The sequence below is a fragment of the Panthera pardus genome, unplaced genomic scaffold, assembly GCF_024362965.1.
Source record: "Panthera pardus isolate Hobbes unplaced genomic scaffold, ASM2436296v1 HiC_scaffold_17, whole genome shotgun sequence".
NCBI lineage: Eukaryota > Metazoa > Chordata > Mammalia > Carnivora > Felidae > Panthera > Panthera pardus.
In genome coordinates this window covers 100952834-100958813 of record NW_026526732.1, presented here as the reverse complement: position 1 = coordinate 100958813, position 5980 = coordinate 100952834, and positions in this window count along the sequence as shown.

The window sequence follows — 5980 nt, the reverse complement described above, 5'->3', positions numbered from 1 at the left end:
AATTAAAAGAGGATGGAAAACTTTCCAAATTCATTGTATGAGGCCAGCATCATCCCAAAACCAAAGCCAGATAAAGACACCACACACACAAAAAGGACTAGAGGCCAATATCTCTGATGAGCATAGATGCAAAAATCCTCAACAAAAGACCAGCAAACCCAATACAACAATACACTGAAAAAAATCATTCACTATGATCAAGTGGGATTTATTCCCAGAATGCAAGTATCATTCAATATTTGCAAATCAATCAACAGGATATATCATATCAACAAGAGAAAGGATAAAAACCGTATGATCATTTCAATAGATGCAGTAAAAGCATCTGGCAAAGTGCAACATCCATTTATGATAAAAACCTTTAACAAAGGAGATTTAGGAGATTTACCTCAACATAATAAAGGCTACATATGAAAAACCCACAGCTAACATCATACTTAATGGGGAAGAACTGAGAGCTTTTCCCTTAAGGTAAGGAACAAGACAACGTCTCACTCTTACTCAACATAGTACTGGAAATCCTAGCCACATCAATCAGAGAAGAAAATGAAATAAAAAGGCATCCAAATTAGTAAGGAAGAAGTAAAACTATCACTATTTGGGATGACATGATACTATTTATAGAAAACCCTAAAGATTCCACCAAAACATACTGATAGAACTGATAAATGAATTCGGTAAAGTCTCAGGATACAAAATCAATGTACAGTAATCTGTTGCATTTCTATACACTAATAATGAGTCAGCAGAAAGAGAAATTAAGAGAACAATCCCATTTAAAACTGCATCAAAAATAATAAAATACCTAGGAATAAACTTAACCAAAGAGGAGAAAGAGCTGGACTCTGAAAACTGTAAAACATAATAAAAGATATTGACAACACAAACAAATGGAAAGACATTCCATGGATTGGAAGAAGAAATATTGTTAAAATGTCAAACCAATCTACAGATTTAATGCAATCCCTATCAAAATACCAACAATATTTTTCACAGAACTAGAACAAAATCCTAAAATTTGTATAGAACCACAAAAGACCTCAAATAGCCAAAGCAATCTTGGAAAAGAAAAACAAAACTGGAGGCACCACAATCCCAGACTTCAAGTTATATCACAAAGCTGTAGTAATCAAAATAGTATGATACTGGCACAAAAACAGACACACAGATCAGTAGAACAGAATAGAAATCCCAGAAATAAACCCATAATCATTTGGTAAATTAATCTTCAACAAAGGAGGAAAGAATATGCAACAAATGATTTTGGGAAAACTGGGAAGCTAAATGCAAAAGAATGAAACTGAACCACTTTCTTGCACCAAAAACAAAAATCAACTCAAAACGAAATAAGAACCTAAATGTGAGACCAGAAACCATAAAAATCCTAGAAGAGAGCTTAGGCAGTAATTTCTCTGACAATGGTCATAGCAGCATTTTTCTAGATATGTCTCCTGTGGCAAGGGAAACAAAAGCAAAAATAAACTATTGGGACTACATCAAAATAAAAAAAACTTCTACGTAGCAAAGGAAACAACCAACAAAACTAAAAGACACCCTACCAAATGGGAAAAGATATTTGTAAACGACATATCTGATAAAGGGCTTGTATCTAAAATATATAAAGAACTTATACAACTCAAAATCAAAAAACCAAATAATCCAATTAAAAATGGGGAGAAGACAAGAACAGACATTTCTCCAAAGAAGACATACACATGGACAATAGACACATGAAAAGATGCTCAGTATCATTCATCATCAGAGAAATGCAAATCAAAATCACAATGAGATATCACCTCACACCTGTCAGAATAGCTAAAAACAAAACGTCAGGAAACAAGTGTTGATTAAGATGTGGAGAAAAAATAACTCTCATGCATTGTTGGTAGGAATGCAAACTGGGGTAGCCAGTGTGGAAGACAGTATGGAGGTTCCTCAAAAAATTAAAAATACAACTGTCCTGTGATCCAGTAATTGCACTACTGGATATTTACCCAAAGAATATGAAAACATTAATTTGAGGGAATAAGTGCACCCCTATGTTTATTGCAGCATTATTTAGAATAGCCAAATTATGGAAGCAGCCCAAGTGTCCACTGATAAATGGATAAAGAAGAAGTGGTATATATACAATGTAATATTATTCAGCCATAAAAAAGAATAAAGTCATGTCATTTGCAACAACATGGATAGAGCTAGAGAGTATAATGCAAAGTGAAATAAGTCAGTCAGAGAAAGACAAATACCATATGATTTCACTCATAATAAACAAACAAAAAAGAGACAAACCAAAAAACTGACTCTTAACTGTAGAAAATAAACTAATGGTTACCAGAGGAGAGGTGGCGGTGGGGAATTGGATGAAACAGGTTAAGAGCACACTTACCTTCATGAGCACTGAGTAATGTATGGAATTGTTGAATCACTATATTGTACACCTGAAACTAATATAACATTGTATGTTAACTATACTAGAATTAAAATTTTAATAATTAAAATTTAAAAAAAACTACAAGATATTGCTTCTTCATAACCACTAGGATAGTTATAATCAAAAAGACAGATAGGGGTGCCTGGGTGGCTCATTCAGTTGAGCATGTGACTCTTGATTTCAGCTCAGGTCATGATCCCAGGGCTGTGGGATCGAGCCCCACATCAGGCTTCATGCTGAGCATGGAGCCTGCTTAAGATTCTTTCTCTCTCCCTTTGCCCCTCTCCCCTGCTCTCTAAACACAGACAGAGAGAGAGAGAGAGAGAGAGAGATAACAAGTGTTATTGGGGAAAGTGGGGAAAATTGGAACCCTCATACATTGTTGGTGGAAATATAAAATGATGCAGTTCCTCAAAAAGTTAAACATAAAATTACCATATGACCCAATAATTTGACCCTTAAATATATGCCCAAAAGAACTTAAAATATATACCCACACAAAGACTAGAACATGGATGTTCATAGCAGTATTTACTTATTTATTTAGTAATTTCTACACCCAACATGGATGTTCATAGCAGTATTTACTTATTTATTTAGTAATTTCTACACCCAACGTGGGGCTCAAATTCACGACCCTGAGATCAAAAGCTGCACACTCCTCTGGCTGAACCAGCCAGGCACCCTGCTGATAGATAAATAGAGTGGTATTTATAATAGCCAAAATGGAAACAATCCAATGTCCACCAAATGCTGAATGGATAAACAAAATATGGTATAGCTACATCATGGAAGGAGTATTATGCAGTCATAAAAAGGAACGATGTACTGATTCATGCTATAGTATATGACCTTGAAAACATTATGCTAAGTGAAAGAAGTCAGCCACAAAATTGTGATTCCACTTTTATAAAATGGCCCAGAATAGGTCATAGAGACAGAAGTATCTGGGCATGCAGCCTGACCTTTGAATTAAGACTCCTGGTGATTTTGAAGCACCTGGGGCTTGTGATCTAATCCACTACATTAAATAAACCATCAAATTTTTTATTATAAATTTGTTGGCAGAAATTAAGATTTTTTTGATGCTGCCTTCCACCCTCATCGTTGTTCTAATGGTTAATTTTTTTTAACGTTTTTTATTTATTTTTGAGACAGAGAGCAGAGGGTCAGAGAGAGGGAGACACAGAATCTGAAACAGGCTCCAGGCTCCGAGCTGTCAGCACAGAGCCCGACGCGGGGCTTGAACTCACGAACCGTGAGATCATGACCTGAGCCAAAGTCGGCCACTTAACCGACTGAGCCACCCAGGCGGCCCTCTAATGGTTAATTTTGATGAGAACACTGGTGGACAAGGTCTAGAGTAATGATTGCTAAAATTCACCAGTGCTAGAATTATTCACCAGTGCTATCAACAAAGAAACATATTGTTTCATTACATTATAATATGCTTTTTAAAAAAGTTTTCCCCATTGCTAATCTGCATACTATTCATATTCTCTGCATTGTAATATCATTTAAGATTTTTCACAGGATGTAGCATTACCCTTATTACAGTGTCAATATAATAATCTGTAATGCTGGAGGGTTGTTGGTTGCTTTTTTTCTATGTTTATATATTATTGAGAGTGAGAGAGAGAGAGCAGGGGAGGTGCAGAGAGAGAGAGGGAGACATAGAAACCAAAGCAGGCTCCAGGCACCGAGCTGTCAGCACAGAGCCCGATGCAGGGCTCAAACTCACAAACCACCAGATCATGACCTGAGCTGAAGTCAACGGCTCAACCGACTCAGCCACTCCTGGTTGTTTTTGTGTTTAATCAACTCCTGCTTTAAAGTTCACAGTGTAATAATAGCCATGGTAAGCCCTAGCTCTGAGGATTTTTCCCTTTGGACTCAGGAGTGGGATATAGCCTTCAGATCTTGGGTAGTCCAAAGGGTTGGGTGTGAGTGCTTTAAGTCAGGATAGGCTAAACAATTTCACCTACCCTGAGTGAAGGCTAGAATCACAACTGCCCAGTGGTTTTTAATTTTATCATTTGTTTACTATTCCCACTTAATTTCCAAAAGGAAATTGAAGTAATTTGATTGTCTAAGAAAGTAGATTTAGGTGGAGCAGGCCTGATAAGCAAAGGATTAGGTTTCTAGCATGATTCTTTATGGGTATTAACCTGGATATTATGTATCATTTTGGAAAATGACTGCTTTCCTCATAGTCTAATTGTAGGATGAGAAGCAGCAGAGACAAAGCCATGCAGAAGATGCGGATTTAACGGCAAAGTTCTTGTACATTCTACTGGGAAACACCTCATTTCTGCTGAGATACCAGAATCATATACACATTTATTTTATTAGAAAAGGTTTGCACAGGGGCACCTGGGTGGCTCAGTCAGTTAAGTGTCTGACTCTTGGTTTTAGTTCAGGTCATGATCTCACAGTTGGTGAGTTCAACTCCTGCATCAGGCTCTGTTGCTGATAGCACAGAGCCTGCCTGGGATTCTGTCTCCCTCTCTTTCTGCCTCCACTGCTTGCTCTCTCTGTCTCTCTGTCTCTCTCTCTCTCTCTCCCTCAAAATAAACAAACAAATAAATAATTTAAAAAAAAGAAAAGGTTTGCACATTTAAGCAGTAACATTTCCAAAACATGTAAGTCTCTAAATAATGAGTTTCAAACTTTTTTTTTTATGAAGTTTATTGTCAAATTGGTTTCCATACAACACCCAGATGAGTTTCAAACTTTTAATCTCATATTACTAAGCATAATGGATGAAATGCAAAACACACTCATGGAGCATATTAGAGTAATGCAAAATAACTCTACCTGTAACTTTACTACTTTTTATTCCATACAAGGAAGCATATCAAAATTGAAGTAAGCAAAAATAATGTTAATTATTGAATCTATGTGGTAAGTCTGTTGTTCAATGTACTAGTCTTTGCTAATATTGAATTATACTAATACTTAATTTTGGGGTAAATTCAACAGAAATGAGATTAATACAATCTATTGAGGTAGCTTCAATATTGGGGTAACATTAAGTCTATTGAATTTAGAATTATCTTTTTAAAAAAATTTTTTTAATGTTTATTTTTGAGACAGAGAGACAGAACATAAGTGAGGGGGTGGGGCAGAGAGAGAGATGGAGACACAGAATCCGAAGCAGGCTCCAGGCTCTGAGCTGTCAACACACAGCTCGACGCAGGGCTCGAATTCACAAACCGCGAGATCATGACTTAAGCCAAAGTCAGATGCTCAACTTCCTGAGCCACCCAGGCACCCCAAATTTTGAATTATCTTAATAATAGCATCAAATAAAACAAACTTCTTACTAGATACTCTTATTCTAGCCATGATTAAGTAATTGGTACCACAAAGCCCTTCCACTATAAACCACACAAAAGTAGATAAAATACATAAAATAGCTGTTTTCAGATACTGGACAGCCATCATGTCTGCTGAAAGAAAGAAAACAATTTACATACACACAAAAGAGACTTCACTGATGAATTATCTCAAACATCTAAGGAAGAAACAGTACTAATCCTATACAAC